This window comes from Arachis ipaensis, chromosome B1 (assembly GCF_059453495.1).
Source record: "Arachis ipaensis isolate K30076 ecotype BB chromosome B1, ASM5945349v1, whole genome shotgun sequence".
In the NCBI taxonomy this organism is placed as follows: Eukaryota; Viridiplantae; Streptophyta; class Magnoliopsida; order Fabales; family Fabaceae; genus Arachis; species Arachis ipaensis.
Genome location: NC_142436.1, coordinates 54,134,690 through 54,152,744, shown reverse-complemented (window position 1 = coordinate 54,152,744; position 18,055 = coordinate 54,134,690). Strand labels below are relative to the sequence as shown.

Genomic DNA, 18,055 nt, shown 5'->3' with positions numbered 1-18,055 from the left:
TAACCCATAAATGAGAATTTATTCTAGAAAGCCAAAAATGTTATTTTTATGGCTTAATATGATAGAGGAAATTGAGACGAGAATTTCGGTACCAATTTTATAGAAATCGGACCAAGATTGGACCGAACGGGCCAAACCGGGCCAACCGGACCCAAAGTGGGCCCTTGGCCCAACTAAACTAAACCAAAACCCTAGTTTTCAGCACTCTCTCTCCTCATTTGAGACACTAAACACGCTGAAATGGAGGCCATGGAGGGAAGAACACTCTCTCAACTTCCTTCTCTCACTTGATCTTCAAACCACCATAACTTTTGATCTAGAGCTCCGATTGCCGCTCCGTTTGCGGCCACGCGTTCACCGCGGAGAGCTCTACAAAACCCATACAATTAATCTTGAGGTAAGCCACGTTTTATTGTTCGAAATTCCAGCCCTTGATTTCGAGTTTCATGAGCAAAAATGTTGAGATTTTGGGTTCTTTGATGTTATAGGACCCAACTCTCTTGAAGGAGAAGGTTAATCTTGTCTCCTTGAACCTTGGGTATGGTAAGATTCTCAACCCTAGTGTAAATTGTTGTTCTATGATGTTTGGGTATTGAGATGTTGTGTATGGATATGATGATTGTGGCTTAGGTTGTGTATATGTGAATATTGGAGCTTGATTGGTGATTTTGGAAAGCTTGAAAGAGGGTTTTGTGTGATAAAAATCTGTTCTTGGAGGTGTTGATACCTTGAGAGCTTGTGGACAAGTGGTTTGGAAGTGCTCCGGTTGAGCTTGGGAAATCGGCTAAGGTATGGTTTCGGTTTCCCGTATCTAATATGTAATGTGGTAGGAAATACCTAGGCTAGAGGCCCTAAGATAGGCATTGAATTGATGATGTTGTTGAATGATTGAGATATATGATGTGATCATATATGTGATTATGAATATTGATGCCTTGATTGTGTGATATATGGGAAAATGCATGTTGTGATATATGCTTGATGAATGATTGAGGTTGAATTGATGGGTGGTACCATGTTAATGGTGAGTATGATGATGATGATTATGTATAATGATGGTTGATTGGAAATGGAATTATAGGAAATTGGGATGAGGAAGGATGTATGACATGATATTGTGTGTGTCCTTTAGCCATTTGATTGAGAAGTGTTAAAATGGTTGGATGTGGTTTTGGAAATTTTGGTAAAATGTCAATGTGTGAGTTGAGGATGGCTTGTTGTTGATTTTGGTACATTTTGAATGATTTCAAAGAAAAGGGTTGAAATTGGCATGTTTTGATTGATTTTGAAAAGAGTTGAAAGTGGCTTATTTTGAAAATGGCACTTTGTGGTTTTGAATGAAAATATGGTTTTTGGGCATACTTTGACGGGATATAACTTGGACTACGGATCTTTGATTTACGCCAAATCTGTTTAGAAATAAAATTGGATCCGGGATGTCCATGCCGTTCGAAGAACGGGTGAAAAATGATTTAAAATGAGAGAGTTATGACCGTCGGAAGATTGGGGGTTGAATCTGTGAATTCTGCAGCTTTTAACTTAGAAAATTTTTAGCAGAATGACCCCTCGCGCGTAGGCGCACTTGGCGCGTATGCGCCGTTCTTCGAGAAAGCATCATCCACGCGTGCGCGTGGAGTGCGCGTACGCGTGGCCCTGTTTTCATCCCAAATTTGATTTTTGAGTTTTAAAAGCCAAACTTCATACTTCTAAGCCTCCAATCTCACCACTTATGTCTTAAATCATTATGATATGCCTAGCATAAGGAAAAGGGCTAGTGAATGTGGTAACTTGCGAGTGAAGCAAGGGAAAAATGAATGATGCATGAGGATCAAAGATGATTATGTGAGATGTGGAGGATGGCGGTGGAAGTGCTTGTTATGCCATGGGCCGAATGGCCGTAATTGTTAATGAATTGGCCGGTTATGGATTTAACCGTGAGTCGGATGGCTAGATTATTGCCGTGTTACGGCGGAGCCATGATTATGGCTAAGTATAAATGCATATATGCTGCTGAATGAATTGTGAATGTTTGCACTTCCACCATTGGAGATGAGGGTTTCCCTGGGTAGTAGCAATGGCTAGCCACCATGTGCTCCAGGTTGAGACTCGAAGCTCTGTTAACCCAATGTCGTAAGTGTGGTCGGGCACTGTGAAAGGCCCGGATGAGCTCGCCCCCATAAATATTCACCAGTGATGGTGATGGATAAATATTCACCAGTGAGGGTGATGGATATGGATCATGATTATGATCAAGTTTATGATGAGTATAACTCGAGTTGGGGATGCACGACAGAGGGACAGTCCAATGGCTAGCTACCAGGACTTGTCGGGTTGGCTCTATAACCGACAGATGATATCATCAGCCACTAGGGACAGGCATGCATCATAAGCATACTACACGAATTGTTTGAGATTGCCTATTTGACTGCATATTACTTGCTAATTGCCTAAATGCCTTATCTGTTTCTATTTGTAAATCTCTTGTCTGATATAACTGTGTTTGCTATATTATACTCCTGCTGGTGGTTGGGAGGTCTGAAGGAATTGGAAAGGGAAGTATTAGTTAGACTGAAGAATCTTTAGTCAGTTGCCACTTACGGTTTAGCTTGTTTATAAGCTTTGATATTATCTGGAGGAAGTTCTAGGATTTGCCTTCGGCTTTCCTCTATTATTATGTATTATATATGTGGAAGCTGTTACCGTGCTGGGGACCTCTGGTTCTCACCCATGCGGATTTTGTGGTTTTCAGATGCAGGACGCGAGGCTTCTCGTTGAGGCATGCTGGAGACTTCTGGATTAGCGAAGATCCTTTGTTCTTGGGACTCTATTTGGTTTATATATCTTGTTTAGATACTTTTATCTCCATTAAATAATACAAACTGTGATGACTCCTTTGTTCTTGTGTCCCTTTGGGTTTCCTTTGGGGTTTTCTTATTTTATTATATGTATATATTATTATGCTCGGACCGGTTATCTTCGCAGCCGGATTTTGAGTCTTGATATTCCCGTTTTTGACACTCCTTATATATATGATCTTGCGTTAGCTTATCCTTTGCTCGTTACGTTATCGATCGGAGTGTTGCGCGTTCGAGTTACGGTTTTTGTTTACCCCTTTTTCTACAAAGGCTCCTAGCTATAATCAATTATTCATACTACTATACGTACTAAATTTTTGTTTTAGAGGTCGTAATACCTTGCCATCTCTGAATTATGACTTAAGCATAAGACTCTGTATGGTAGGGTGTTACATTATGGTATCAGAGCAGTTCGTTCCTGTAGAGCCTGAGGAATGGACTGACTATGCTTCTGTGCATTCTCTGTGTGTGTGTGTTATGTGCTACTAGTATATCTGCTTGATATAATTGGCATAAACGTTCATGAGCATGCATTTGGGACTTTGAAGCACTAGACTTTCGATATTGAGACTGATCAACTTAATATCGATTGTTTGGTGTGTATAGGGACCAGATGGCGCCTCGTGTACGCGGTAGAGGTCGTGGGAGAGGTCGTACTAATGCTCGTGCGCCAGAGACTAACCCGAATGACCCGGTGAACTTTATGACTGCGTTGGAGAATATGGCTGCTGCTATGCAAGCCACTGCTGAGGCTCTTGGTCAACAGATGAATAACCATGGTAATGACGGAGGTGGAGTTCAAGGCCCGATGACACTGGCGAACTTTTTGAAGGTTAACCCACCGAAGTTCAAGGGAACTACTAACCCGACTGAAGCCGATACGTGGTTTCAGGCTATGGAGCAAGCACTACAAGCGCAGGTGGTGCCTGAAGGACAGCGTGTTGAGTTCGCTACCTATTTGCTCACTGGTGAAGCGTCGCATTGGTGGCAGGGTATCCGACGCCTCCTGCAGCAGGGTGATGAATATATCACCTGGGATGTCTTCCAAGAGGAGTTCTATAAGAAGTACTTTCCGACTTCTGCTAGGACGGCCAAGGAGCTTGAATTGTTGCAGCTGAAGCAGGGTGCTATGTCCGTATCCGAGTATACTGACAAGTTTGAGGAGCTGTTCAGATTCTCTCGTATGTGTCAAGGGACTCCGGTGGAATATGAGGAATGGAAGTGTGTTAAGTACGAAGGAGGACTCCGGAGCGATATTTTCAGTTCAGTGGGACCAATGGAGATTAGGACTTTCTCCGAGTTGGTGAACAAGTGTAGGGTTGCTGAAGAGTGTGTGAAGAGGGCAACCGCTGAGAAAGGAAGTCACAAAGGATCATTTTCACAGAACCGAGGGAAGAGCTTTGCACCTAGAGGTCCACCCTTCAAGAGGGGAGGTTCTTTTAGGAGGCCCAACAACAACTACTCCCAAGGGAAAAGGTTTGGGAAGCAGCCTCAGAATGATCAAGCTTGTACTAGGTGTGGGAGTCACCATCCGGGAGTACCATGCAAGGCCGGATGGGGTTTGTGCTACAATTTTGGAAAGGCGGGGCACAAAGCCGCAAGTTGTCCAGAGAAGCAAAAATAAGGTGCTGGGAAAGCACAACAGACTGGTCGGGTGTTCACCACCTCAGCTGTGGGTGCAGAAGGATCCGAGACACTCATTCGAGATAACTGTGAAATGGCTGGTCAAACTTTAAATGCTTTATTTGATTCGGGAGCATCGCATTCATTCATTGCATTCGAGAAAGCCCATGAGTTAAGATTGAAGATCGTAACCTTAGGTTATGACCAAAAAGTGTATAATGCTACCCATGAAGCCATGGTAACTAGGCTAGGATGCCCGAAAGTTTCGTTCAGGTTCAAGCAGCGTGATTTTGTCCATAATTTAATCTGCTTATCGATGATCGGTCTTGATCTTATCTTGGGATTGGACTGGTTATCTGAGAACCATGTCCTGCTTGATTGTTCTACAAAGTCGGTGTAATTTATGCCGGAGGATACAGAAGGGTCGGTTGTGGTGAATAATTATTACTTGAATTCGATGATGGTGAACTGTTCTGGAATCGAATGTCAGGGTATCCTGTTGTTAACCGCGGGTGTTTCGGGTGATGATCAAAGGTTGGATCAGATTCTGGTAGTGTGTGAGTTTCCAGAAGTGTTTCCCGATGATATTGAGGAATTTCCACCTAACCGAGAGGTCGAGTTTGCTATTGAGTTGGTGCCTGGGGCGGGACCAATCTCAAGTGCTCCTTATAGAATGTCACCATTAGAGATGGCCGAGCTAAAGTCTCAGTTAGAGGAATTGTTGGGTAAGAACTTTATTCGACCAAGTGTTTCCCCGTGAGGTGCTCCAGTGTTACTGGTAAAGAAGAAAGATGGAAGTATGCGACTCTGTGTGGATTACAGGCAGCTGAACAAGGTTACAATAAAGAATAAGTACCCATTGCCGAGGATTGATGATCTCATGGATCAGTTACAAGGAGCTGGGGTTTTCTCTAAGATCGATTTGCGATCCGGTTATCACCAGATAAAGGTGAGGGGTGAGGATATCCCTAAGACCGCTTTCAGGACTCATTATGGTCATTACGAGTACACTGTAATGTCCTTTGGGTTGACGAACACTCCTGCAGTATTCATGGATTACATGAATAGAGTATTCCGTCCGTTTTTGGATAAATTCGTTGTTGTCTTCATTGACGACATACTGATTTACTCCAAGACTGAAGAAGAGCATGCGGAACACCTGAGGACCGTGTTGCAGATTCTAAAGGAGAAGAAACTCTATGCGAAACTGTCTAAGTGTGAGTTTTGGAAGGATGAGGTGAAGTTTTTGGGTCACGTGGTGAGTAAGAAGGGAATAGTCGTAGATCCAACTAAGGTAGAAGCTGTGATGGATTGGAAGCAACCAACCACAGTAACTGAGATAAGGAGTTTTCTGGGTTTAGCTGGCTACTATCGAAGGTTCATCAAAGGCTTTTCGCAATTAGCTTTGCCGTTGACAAAGTTAACTCGCAAAGACACTCCGTTTGTTTGGACTCCTGAGTGCGAGGAGAGCTTTCAGACATTGAAGAAAAAGTTGACCACTGCACCTGTGTTAGTGTTACCTGAGCCGAACGAACCTTTTGAGGTGTACTGTGATGCCTCACTAAAGGGTCTAGGATGCGTGCTGATGCAGCATCATAATGTGGTGGCGTATGCCTCACGACAGTTAAGACCTCATGAAGTTAGTTACCCTACGCACGATTTGGAACTCGCTGTGGTTGTGTTTGCCTTGGAGGTGTGGAGGCATTATCTCTATGGGGTTAAGTTCCAAGTCTTCTCTGATCACAAGAGCTTGAAATATCTCTTTGATCAGAAAGAGCTTAATATGAGGCAAAGGAGGTGGATGGAATTATTGAATGACTACGACTTTGAGTTGAATTACCATCCGGGAAAGGCAAATGTAGTGGCGGATGCGTTAAGTCGGAAGTCGTTATATGCATCTTGGATGATGCTTCAAGAGGAGAAGTTGCTCAAGGGATTCGAGAGTCTAAAAATTGGTGCTCGAGAAGTATCAGGAACCTTGTGTTTGAGCCGATTAGAAATCTCAAGTGACTTTAAGTCCGAACTCCTAAAGGCTCATGAAAATGATGAAGCGTTATGGAAGGTGTTACCGGCTATCGAGCAAGGAAAACAGTGGAGAGTGTCGGAAGAAAAAGATGGGTTATGGAGATTCAAGGGTAGGATCATTGTGCCGGATGTTGGTACTTTGAGGCAAGATATCTTAAAGGAGGCACACAAAAGCGGATTCTCCATTCACCCGGGGAGTACTAAGATGTACCATGATTTAAAGGAGATGTTTTGGTGGCCGGGTATGAAGAATGATGTGGCGGAATATGTTTCAAAGTGCTTAACTTGCCAAAAGGTAAAGATTGAACATCAAAGACCTTCTGGGATGTTGCAACCTTTAGAGATTCCGCAATGGAAGTGGGAAAGTATTGCAATGGACTTTGTGTCGGGATTGCCAAGGCCTAGGACTGGTTTTGATGCTATCTGGGTGATTGTGGACCGACTGACAAAGTCAGCTCACTTTTTGCCCATTCGGATGACTTACACCCTTGAGGAGCTAGCTCGGTTATACATAAAGGAGATTGTGAGACTCCATGGTGTACCTGCTACTATAATCTCTGATAGAGATCCTCGTTTCACTTCGAGGTTCTGGGGTGCATTTCAGAAAGCTTTTGGAACCCGATTAAGCTTGAGTACAGCTTACCATCCTCAAACAGATGGTCAATCCGAGAGGACGATCCAAACACTAGAGGATATGTTGAGAGCTTGTGTTTTGGACCAACCGGCGAGTTGGGATCGGTATATGCCGTTAGTAGAGTTTGCATACAATAATAGTTACCATGCGAGCATCGGAATGGCTCCGTATGAGGCACTGTATGGGAGGAAATGTCAATCTCCGCTATGTTGGTATGAAACTGGAGAGAAAGGCTTGTTGGGGCCGGAAATGATAGCTGAGACTACTAAACAAGTTAAGAAAATTCGAGACAGGATGCTTACGGCGCAGAGTCGCCAAAAGAGTTACGCCGATCAGAGGCGGAAGCCCTTGGAATTTGAGGAAGGAGATCATGTTTTCCTGAAGGTTACTCCGACCACAGGAGTAGGTAGAGCGATTAAAGCAAAGAAGTTGAATCCTCGATACATTGGTCCATTTCAGATCCTGGAGAGGATTGGGCCGGTGGCGTATCGGGTGGCTCTACCACCTCATCTTTCGAACCTGCACGATGTGTTTCACGTGTCGCAGCTTTGGAAGTACACCCCTAATGCTAGCCATGTGTTAGAACCCGAATCGGTTCAGTTAAGGGAAGATTTGACGCTTCCAGTGGCTCCAGTCAGAATTGATGATACTAGTATTAAACGATTGCGTGGAAAAGAGGTTTCATTAGTCAAAGTGGCTTGGAGTCGAGGCGGTGTTGAGGAACACACTTGGGAACTTGAGTCGGAGATGCAAACGGATTATCCGCACTTATTCTCAGGTAATTGCATTTGAATTTTGTGGGCAAAATTCCCAATTAGGTGGGTAGAATGTAAGACCCAGTTAATTAACGGCTAATTAACCCATAAATGAGAATTTATTCTAGAAAGCCAAAAATGTTATTTTTATGGCTTAATATGATAGAGGAAATTGAGACGAGAATTTCGGTACCAATTTTATAGAAATCGGACCAAGATTGGACCGAACGGGCCAAACCGGGCCAACCGGACCCAAAGTGGGCCCTTGGCCCAACTAAACTAAACCAAAACCCTAGTTTTCAGCACTCTCTCTCCTCATTTGAGACACTAAACACGCTGAAATGGAGGCCATGGAGGGAAGAACACTCTCTCAACTTCCTTCTCTCACTTGATCTTCAAACCACCATAACTTTTGATCTAGAGCTCCGATTGCCGCTCCGTTTGCGGCCACGCGTTCACCGCGGAGAGCTCTACAAAACCCATACAATTAATCTTGAGGTAAGCCACGTTTTATTGTTCGAAATTCCAGCCCTTGATTTCGAGTTTCATGAGCAAAAATGTTGAGATTTTGGGTTCTTTGATGTTATAGGACCCAACTCTCTTGAAGGAGAAGGTTAATCTTGTCTCCTTGAACCTTGGGTATGGTAAGATTCTCAACCCTAGTGTAAATTGTTGTTCTATGATGTTTGGGTATTGAGATGTTGTGTATGGATATGATGATTGTGGCTTAGGTTGTGTATATGTGAATATTGGAGCTTGATTGGTGATTTTGGAAAGCTTGAAAGAGGGTTTTGTGTGATAAAAATCTGTTCTTGGAGGTGTTGATACCTTGAGAGCTTGTGGACAAGTGGTTTGGAAGTGCCCCGGTTGAGCTTGGGAAATCGGCTAAGGTATGGTTTCGGTTTCCCGTATCTAATATGTAATGTGGTAGGAAATACCTAGGCTAGAGGCCCTAAGATAGGCATTGAATTGATGATGTTGTTGAATGATTGAGATATATGATGTGATCATATATGTGATTATGAATATTGATGCCTTGATTGTGTGATATATGGGAAAATGCATGTTGTGATATATGCTTGATGAATGATTGAGGTTGAATTGATGGGTGGTACCATGTTAATGGTGAGTATGATGATGATGATTATGTATAATGATGGTTGATTGGAAATGGAATTATAGGAAATTGGGATGAGGAAGGATGTATGACATGATATTGTGTGTGTCCTTTAGCCATTTGATTGAGAAGTGTTAAAATGGTTGGATGTGGTTTTGGAAATTTTGGTAAAATGTCAATGTGTGAGTTGAGGATGGCTTGTTGTTGATTTTGGTACATTTTGAATGATTTCAAAGAAAAGGGTTGAAATTGGCATGTTTTGATTGATTTTGAAAAGAGTTGAAAGTGGCTTATTTTGAAAATGGCACTTTGTGGTTTTGAATGAAAATATGGTTTTTGGGCATACTTTGACGGGATATAACTTGGACTACGGATCTTTGATTTACGCCAAATCTGTTTAGAAATAAAATTGGATCCGGGATGTCCATGCCGTTCGAAGAACGGGTGAAAAATGATTTAAAATGAGAGAGTTATGACCGTCGGAAGATTGGGGGTTGAATCTGTGAATTCTGCAGCTTTTAACTTAGAAAATTTTTAGCAGAATGACCCCTCGCGCGTAGGCGCACTTGGCGCGTATGCGCCGTTCTTCGAGAAAGCATCATCCACGCGTGCGCGTGGAGTGCGCGTACGCGTGGCCCTGTTTTCATCCCAAATTTGATTTTTGAGTTTTAAAAGCCAAACTTCATACTTCTAAGCCTCCAATCTCACCACTTATGTCTTAAATCATTATGATATGCCTAGCATAAGGAAAAGGGCTAGTGAATGTGGTAACTTGCGAGTGAAGCAAGGGAAAAATGAATGATCCATGAGGATCAAAGATGATTATGTGAGATGTGGAGGATGGCGGTGGAAGTGCTTGTTATGCCATGGGCCGAATGGCCGTAATTGTTAATGAATTAGCCGGTTATGGATTTAACCGTGAGTCGGATGGCTAGATTATTGCCGTGTTACGGCGGAGCCATGATTATGGCTAAGTATAAATGCATATATGCTGCTGAATGAATTGTGAATGTTTGCACTTCCACCATTGGAGATGAGGGTTTCCCTGGGTAGTAGCAATGGCTAGCCACCATGTGCTCCAGGTTGAGACTCGAAGCTCTGTTAACCCAATGTCGTAAGTGTGGTCGGGCACTGTGAAAGGCCCGGATGAGCTCGCCCCCATAAATATTCACCAGTGATGGTGATGGATAAATATTCACCAGTGAGGGTGATGGATATGGATCATGATTATGATCAAGTTTATGATGAGTATAACTCGAGTTGGGGATGCACGACAGAGGGACAGTCCAATGGCTAGCTACCAGGACTTGTCGGGTTGGCTCTATAACCGACAGATGATATCATCAGCCACTAGGGACAGGCATGCATCATAAGCATACTACATGAATTGTTTGAGATTGCCTATTTGACTGCATATTACTTGCTAATTGCCTAAATGCCTTATCTGTTTCTATTTGTAAATCTCTTGTCTGATATAACTGTGTTTGCTATATTATACTCCTGCTGGTGGTTGGGAGGTCTGAAGGAATTGGAAAGGGAAGTATTAGTTAGACTGAAGAATCTTTAGTCAGTTGCCACTTACGGTTTAGCTTGTTTATAAGCTTTGATATTATCTGGAGGAAGTTCTAGGATTTGCCTTCGGCTTTCCTCTATTATTATGTATTATATATGTGGAAGCTGTTACCGTGCTGGGGACCTCTGGTTCTCACCCATGCGGATTTTGTGGTTTTCAGATGCAGGACGCGAGGCTTCTCGTTGAGGCATGCTGGAGACTTCTGGATTAGCGAAGATCCTTTGTTCTTGGGACTCTGTTTGGTTTATATATCTTGTTTAGATACTTTTATCTCCATTAAATAATACAAACTGTGATGACTCCTTTGTTCTTGTGTCCCTTTGGGTTTCCTTTGGGGTTTCCTTATTTTATTATATGTATATATTATTATGCTCGGACCGGTTATCTTCGCAGCCGGATTTTGAGTCTTGATATTCCCGTTTTTGACACTCCTTATATATATGATCTTGCGTTAGCTTATCCTTTGCTCGTTACGTTATCGATCGGAGTGTTGCGCGTTCGAGTTACGGTTTTTGTTTACCCCTTTTTCTACAAAGGCTCCTAGCTATAATCAATTATTCATACTACTATACGTACTAAATTTTTGTTTTAGAGGTCGTAATACCTTGCCATCTCTGAATTATGACTTAAGCATAAGACTCTGTATGGTAGGGTGTTACACGGACTACAGGTCCAAAAACTTCATGTTTTGCAAGTGAGTCTAATTCAGCCTTCATGGCTTCTTCCCATTTTGGCCAATCATTCCTTTGTCAATATTCTTTGACTGATCTTGGCTCAAGATCCTTACTTTCATGCATGATATTTAATGCCACATTATATGCAAATATTTCATTGACAATTGTCTTATTTTGGTCCCATTTCTCTCTTGTAAAGATATAATTTATCGAGATCTCATCATTTTCAAAATTTTCAGGTACCTGAACGTCTTCTAGTGTTAAAACTATATCAGAATTTTGGACAACTGCAGGTGTCTTTACTATGTCTTTTTCAACAGGAATAATATTTACCTCTTTACGCTTTCGAGAATTTTTGTCTTTGGAACCGACAGGCCTGCCATGCTTCTGGCGTGTATTTGCTTCGGTGGCAATTTGTCCAGCTGAGACATCAATTCGAATTGGGACATTTTTCGCTGGTATATAAGATTCGGTTATCCTCTTTGTATCGGAAAATGCATCAGAAAATTCATTTGCTATTCTTTGCAAATGTATAATCTTTTGAACTTCTAGTTCACATTGCCCTGATCGACGATCTAAATGCATCAACGATAATGCATTCCAATTAAGTTCCTTTTCAGGAAGCTTATTCTCTCCCCCTAATGTTGGAAATTTTGATTCATCAAAATGACAATACGCAAATCAGACTTTAAATACATCCCCAGTTTGTATCTCAAGATACCTTACTATAGAGGGAGAATCATATCCAATATATATCTCCAACTTTCTTTGGGGTCCCGTTTTGGTGCGATTAGGTGGTGCAATGGGAACATATATCGCACACCCGAATATTCTTAAACGGGAAACATTTGGCTACTGGCCAAAAGCTAATTGCATAGGAGAGAATTGATGGTAACTCGTTGGCCTCAAATGAATAAGTGCTGCGACATGTAAAATAGCATGCCCAAAATCGAGGTTGTTAGATTTGTTCTCATAAGTAAGGGTCTAGTAATTAATTGGAGGCGCTTAATAAGTGATTCTGCTAACCCATTTTGTGTGTGAACATGAGCTACTGGATGTTCAACACTTATTCCATCAGCCATACAGTAAGCATCAAAAGCTTGAGAAGTAAATTCACCAGCATTATCAAGACGGATTGTTTTGATTGGATTTTATGGAAATTGTGCTTTTAATCGAATAATTTGAGCCAGTAATCTCACAAACGCCAGGTTGCGAGAAGACAATAAGCACACATGTGACCATCTCGAAGATGCGTCTATCAGGACCATAAAATATCTAAAAGATCCACATGGTGGATGAATAGGTCTACATATATCACCTTGAATCCTTTCTAGGAATTCAGGAAACTCAAATCCAATTTTTACTGGTGATGACCTTAAAATTAACTTTTTCTGAGAACATGCAGCACAACAAAATTCACTAGATTTAAGAATCTTTTGGTTCTTTAGTGAATGTCCATGGGAGTTTTCAATAATTCTCCGCATCATGGTTGTTCCCGGATGACCCAATCAGTCGTGCCAAGTTATGAATTCATTTGGGCTAGTAAACTTCTGGTTTACAGTGGCATGTGATTTAATTGCACTAATCTTGGTATAATATAAACCAGATGAAAGTGAGGGTAACTTTTCTAATATAACCTTTTTTATTTGAATCATGAGTTGTGATACATAAGTACTCATGACTTCCCTCATTCATAGTTTCAATATGATATCCATTTTGACGAATATCTTTAAAACTCAACAGGTTTCTTAGAGACTTGGTAGACAATAGTGCATTATTTATTATGAATTTTGTTCCTCCAGGAAACAAAATTATAGCTCTTCTGGAGCCTTCTATCACATTATCTGAGCCAATAATAGTATTAAAATATTATTCTTTTGGCACAAGATGGGTAAAATATATATCACTTTTGAGAATGGTGTGCGAACTTGCACTATCTGCAAGACATACATCTTTATTATATATCATTGCCATTTCCTTCAAAGATAAATAATAATAATAAAATGAGTAGTAATACAAGCACAGCCAAATTGAATTCTTGATTGGAATTATTTTTCTAAGAAACACTGTACATAAAAATAATGTCATATATTAAAATTTTATTTTAAAATTTGACACATTTAATGATTTCAAAATTCATAAACATTAATATTTCATTATTTATATACATCATATTTGAAACTTAGATACATAGAAAATAAAATTTAACAATAAGTTCTTTACATTATTTATTTACATGGATACTTAACAATCCCACATATTAAACTATTCCATCATTGATCAAATGACCAATATTTTCTTCAGGATCCTCAGAGAAATCAGAAACATCATAATGAGTGGTGGAATTTTCAGCATCATTTGAAACAAAATTTGTTTCCTTTTCTTTGTCATCCTTTTTCAAAGATGTTTGATAAAGATCGATTAGGTGCCTCGGTGTATGATAGGTACGCGACCAATGGCCCTTTCCACCACAACGGAAACACTTATCCTCTGTTGATTTATTTTGCCCAATATTTCTTTCTTTATCCCACTTTTGGTGAGATCCTCTCTTTTGAACATAATTTCTTTTCCTTCCATAATTTTTCTTGTTATTAAGACCTTGCCATTTATCTCTTTTGGAGTAATTTACCGCATTTACTTCAGAAAATGGGGCGGCGCCAGCTGGGCGCGCTTCATGATTCCTTAAAAGTAATTCATTGTTGCGTTCAGCAACAAGAAGGCAAGAAATTAACTCAGAATATTTTTTAAATCCTTTTTCTCGATACTGCTGCTGCAGGAGCATATTCGAGGCATGAAAGGTCGAGAAAGTTTTCTCTAACATATCATTATCAGATATCGTTTTCCTACATAATTTCATTTGTGAGGTGATTCAAAAATTGCCGAATTATATTCATTTATGGATTAAAAATCGTGTAGACGCAAGTGCGTCCATTCATATCGGGTTTGAGGAAGTATCACCGTCTTTTGATGATTATACCTTTCTTCAAGGTCTTTCCAAAGATCTACAGGATCTTTTAATGTAAGATATTCATTTTTCAATCCTTCGTCAAGATGACGACGAAGAAAAATCATGGCTTTGGCTTTATCCTTCTGGGATGCATTATTTTCAATCTTAATGGTATCTCCAAGATCCATTGAATCAAGATGGATTTCAGCATCTAATATCCATGATAAATAATTGTTTCCAGATATATTAAGAGCATTGAATTCAAGATGAGAAAGTTTTGACATAATGAAAATTTATTACCTGAGTCTTCTTAAAAATTTGATCAGAGTCTCGTGCTGATAATGTGTTGTGAAATAAATAAATAAGAAAGATAAAATAGAGAAATATAAATATGCTTTAATCTCATTATAATATAAGTAATTTATCTATTTACTAATATTATGAATATTATAGCTTAAAAACCACATAGAGATAAAAGAGAGAGAGAGTTTATTAACATAGAAGAATCTATTTTATTATATAAAAATCAGATTTCTGCACTTAATGATGGAGCTGATGTGGCATGCTTCTGAGAGTGTTTCCCGATTTATTTCTTTTAACGCATTAAATACAAGTTATTACGGTAAACTAACCATATCAACTAATTGATTTGATTAGATATTTAAATATTATATAATTTATTATAATTTATATCAATTTGATTTGGTAGTATTTCCTAATTTATTTATTTTAATATTCTGTTAGTATTTTTTAATTTATTTCTTTTAATTTATTAAACCAAATTTATTGTGTGTACTAATTAATTAATTTGATTAATTTATTAGTCATTAAAATAATAAATTTATGAATAAAATAGGCAATTGAAATATTTTTAACTAATAATTAAATTAAATCAAATCATATATATTGAGCTAAATTCAAATCATGTGAATTAAGGACTAAATTAAAATAAGATAATTTCTTACTTATTCAAGTTGAGTGCAATAAATACAAATTAATTTTATTAGATAATCATAGTTATCTGGTCTGCTATATATAGATGGCCACACAAAATTATAATAATCGTAATTTTATCGCTCTTGCTATTTCAACTCTTCTTTTTTTCTTCTTTTTTTTATGTATAATTTATTTTATATATAAATGTATCCAAAATGAAAAAGTACGGATGGGGTTTTATTGATTGTTTATTTGATGAATATATCTCAATTTAAGCATTCTACTACTGTGAATAGAAGTTGACCTGTAGCAATTCAAAGTGGCCAATGTACTTTTTTAAAGTATTAGATAGAATAATATTTATTAAAATGAATATACCCATTGTAATGATTTTTTTTTGAATTGTTATATTTTGTGTAAATTCTTTGAAGGCACAAGATAATAAAATAGGTTGACTTTAATATCATTAGAAGCTAAATTTAATTGTTCAAATAAGTACCACTAATTATATTTAAAAATTAATTTTGTAATAATAATATGATTTACATATTAATTTTTTTCGGATAAATTTATTTCAAAATATAGAAATTAGACTCAATTACGCTAAAATTTTAAAGGTAATATAGAACTTGACAACAAAATTAATATTCATTAAGGAAATAAATTTATTTATGGCTATTTTCTAATTATAAATAATAACAAGACTTATAAAAAAATATTAATGTCATCATTTTTATTAATTAAATCATAATATTAGGTAGTTGATCGTTTTATAGGCAAAAATTATTAAGTAATTACGAAAAAATTAGCAATGAACAAGCAATAAGAATTCAGAAAAAATCTATTATATAATACCAATTTCATAATTAAAATGTCACATATCATATTCTCATATATTCTATTTATTATCTATTCTATTATATAAAAATCAGGTCTCTGCACTTAATGATGAATTGACGTGACATGCTTATGAGGTGTTTAGCAATTTGTTTCTTTTAATTCAGTAAATACAATTTATTATAATAAATTAACTATATCAACTAATTAATTTAATTAGATATTTAAATATCACATAATTTATTATAATTTATATCAATTTGATTTGGTAGTATTTTTTAATTTATTTCTTTTAATGTTCTATTAGTATTTTTTAATTTATTAAATCAAATTAATTATACTAATTATCTGTATTAATTTATTATATTAGATTAATTAATTAATTATTAAAATAATAAATCTATGAATAAAATAGGTTCTCGAGATATTTTTCCTAATAATTAAATCAAATCAAATCATATTTATTGAGCTAAATTTAAATCATGTGAATTAAGGACTAAACTAAAATAAGATAATTTTTTAATTATTCAAATTGAATGCAATAAATAAAATTAATGTTGATAGATAATCATGGTCTTCTGATCTTCTATATATAGATAGCCATACAAAATTATAAAAATTATTTTTATTGTTTTTGCTTTTTCAACTTTTTTATGTATAAATGTACTCAAAATGAGAAGGCATGGATGAGTGTTTCATTAATTATTTGTTTGATAAATATTATAGTCTGAAAATGTCTCAATTTAGGCATTCTACTGCTGTCGATGGAAGTTGAACCTCTAATAATTCAGGGTGATCAAGATATTTTTTATAGTATTACATAGAAAATATTTTTTAAAATAAATATACCCATTGTAATTAATTTTCTTTGTCAATATGTTATCTTTTACCTAACAAATAATATCCATGTTGTATTATTTTTATCAGAAGTCATACATAATTGATTGATAATTTTATATATAAAAATACTCATGTAATAATTAAATACCATATTGTTATCTTGCTAAAGTTAATTCTCCTATGATTTTGCAAATGTATAGCACTATCAGATGAAAATTGATTGGATTACATTTATTTTCAACGAAGTAGATGACTTAGACCTAATCACGGTCCGAGTTGATAAAAATTTAAAAAATGCTAACAATACAAATATATACTTTTTATTTTTAATACTCAATAATAAATATATAAATTAAAACTAATATTGTTTCGTACAAAATCATAAAATGTATAGCATACTCAAAACATATCCAATCTGTATTAACTGATTATTTATCAATCACGTTATGACAAATCTGGTTATTAAAAAAGATTAAAATTAACTTAAATATACACAATATTATTTTATACTTTTTATTTTTAATTTATTATCATAAAAAGTCATACATATGATAAGAGAACCTCATCTTTTGACCAATGATTATTCCATTCAATGGTTTCTATAAAAAAAAAAAGACATAATAATATTGTGTTTGGCAAGAATATATAGAATTTTAAAAGGTTGAAGCATAAGTTTAATTCTTAACATATTCATAAATAAAGTGCAGAGTAGATAAAAAGACAGCTAATAAAGGAATAAATGGTTAAAGCTTTCTCAATACTAACAATCGTAGTGTATAATAGGTGTTCTATAATTTTTTTAGATTTGATTGTTTCTTTATTATTATATGTTGTTCTGTTTAATTTATGCTAAAAAGATTTATGATAATCACCTTATCGTGGTAGTGTAAAAGTTTTTGGTATTATATTTACTTTATATGCTCTTAAATCTCATGTTCTTGATGAATATTTGTGACTGAATAATTATTAAAAGAAATTGGTTTAATATCTATTTTATATTCTATTTAAATTATAATAGTGAGTAAATATTTTTTTTCAAAATAAATAATAAGATTTTTTAATAAAAACAATGTTTAAATAATTGTGAAATTAGATTATACCACAGATGATGATAAATATTTTGGCATTAAATCTGCTATAAAACAAATTTTTAGGAATAGAATGTTGTATTATATAGTTTAGTTATATTTTTCTTATCTTCAATCTATATTATTTAGATTGGTATATTTCTAAAAAGGG

General features: G+C 36.8%; 1 pseudogene; it reads left to right on the top strand.

The window, feature by feature from the left end:
* The first annotated feature begins 3,468 nt into the window (after positions 1–3,468).
* The window catches only part of LOC148576609 (uncharacterized), a 32,092-nt pseudogene continuing 17,505 nt past the window's right edge, over positions 3,469–18,055 (top strand).